General features: G+C 42.4%; 1 pseudogene; it reads left to right on the forward strand.

Annotated features, from left to right (window-relative positions):
• The first annotated feature begins 216 nt into the window (after nt 1–216).
• Nucleotides 217–335, forward strand: LOC111734814 (annotated as a pseudogene).
• The last annotated feature ends 1,582 nt before the right edge of the window (nt 336–1,917 follow it).

Below are 1,917 nucleotides of genomic sequence, written 5' to 3' on the forward strand. Positions count from 1 at the left end.
GGAGAACAAGAAGTTAGCATTTAATGGGCATAGAATTTCAGTTTGGGAAGATGAAAAAGTTATGGAGGTAGATGTTGGTGATATTGTACAACACTGTGAATGTACTTAATGCCACTGAATGGTACACTTAAAATGGTTAAAATGGTAAATTTGTTATGTGTATTTTATGACAAAAAAAAAAAAACATATCAAAGTGCTTTCTCAAGATATCTTCTGGTCTACAGCCCTGCTACCCTGAACAAGCCCAATCCCGTCTGATTTCGGAAGCTAAGCAGGGTTGGGCCTGGTTAGTACTTAGATGGGAGACCACCTAGGAAGACCAGGTGCTGTAGGTGTAAAAAAAATTAAAAAATAATAATAATAAGGATTGTCAGCTGACAAAGTCCTTGCAATCTGTGAGGTCAACCAAGGATTGCCTCCCCTAAAAAATAAAAAAGACATCTTCTCACAAGACAGGTTTTACAGTACACTTTCCACTCAATGTTCTTAACGTATTCTTTACTTTTTATATATTCAGATGAATGTTCTAGATTCAAGAGAAACTGGAATGATCTGGTCATTTACCAAAACTCACTGAAGTAAACCCTGTGACATCCCAGGTGGAAAGATTAGTTTGAGGTGCGTGGGCGGACTGTTGTACTTTTATGCCGAGGAGAGTAGCCTATAGCAAAAACAGATGTTAAGTTGTGGTATTCTGAACAGTAAGTAGACTTCTGTCTTGCTGTCCACCTGTAGTGATAGAGTCTCAAATAGTACATTTTACCCATTTTTAAATGTTTGCCTGCATTTCAGTAGTTATCCCTAATAGAGAGACAGCACCAAATCCCCAATACATATGGCTTACTTGGATGCAGAAATGTCTAATTTTTTTTAAATTAGTTTCAGGTATACAGTTCATTGGTTAGATATTTATATAGTTTATGAAAGAAATGTTTAATTTTGAAGCTGTGACAATAGCTTCATTTATTTCTTAGCCCTCATGTCTTAGCCCCAGTAATTCTCCTCTGGAATGCCTGCCTGAAACCTAGCTGGCATTTTTAGAAAGTTAGGAGCTAGCCTCCAAATTCTAACCCGGGGACAGTGGGGCAGAGTAGGTGTATGTCTTCCTCATGATACACAACTGGTTAAAGACTTGAAGTCTTCAAGAACTGAAACAAAGCATCTCAAGTTAAATGAGTCGTCTTAACCAGCGGCTCTTCTTTAGAAGGCCCATAGGCCACAGGGTGGTGGTGTGTGGAAGCCTGACGGGCCACCTGCCCCCAAGCCGAGAGTTGCTTTCAGCCCTTCCAGGAACTTGTTTCTAGCCTCCCATTATTCATTATTCATAATCCGTGTGACCTATTCCAGTAACTTTATAAGCTCTATGAAAAGACATTACACTTTCAGAGTTCATAGTGAATTCTCAGAATATCCACTTATTTTAAATGGAAGCCTTTATAATACTTTATAGAAAGATTCGAACAAAAACATGGTCCTTGAAATGTGAACCTTTATACACGTGTTATTAAGTGTGGTTTTTAATCCTACAGGGTATGCGATGGCAAACAGATTAGCAGAAGAGCCTCAGAAAGGGGGCTGGAGGATTTAGCCGCTTTTTGCCCCCTCCTGGCATCCAAGGGCCATCTCTCCAGGCATACTCTGCACTATGGACTCCCCAGGGTACAATTGCTTTGTGGACAGAGACAAGATGGATATTGCCATCCAGGACCTGGGACCCAAGGAGCTGAGCTGCACAGAACTGCAGGAGCTAAAGCAGCTCGCACGCCAGGGCTACTGGGCCCACAGCCATGCCCTGCGCGGGAAGGTGTATCAGCGCCTGATCCGGGACATCCCCTGCCGCACGGTCACACCTGATGCCAGTGTGTACAGTGACATCGTGGGCAAGATTGTGGGCAAGCACAGCAGCAGCAGCCTGCC

The sequence above is a fragment of the Pteropus vampyrus genome, unplaced genomic scaffold (genome assembly GCF_000151845.1).
Source record: "Pteropus vampyrus isolate Shadow unplaced genomic scaffold, Pvam_2.0 Scaffold6977, whole genome shotgun sequence".
Lineage (NCBI taxonomy): Eukaryota > Metazoa > Chordata > Mammalia > Chiroptera > Pteropodidae > Pteropus > Pteropus vampyrus.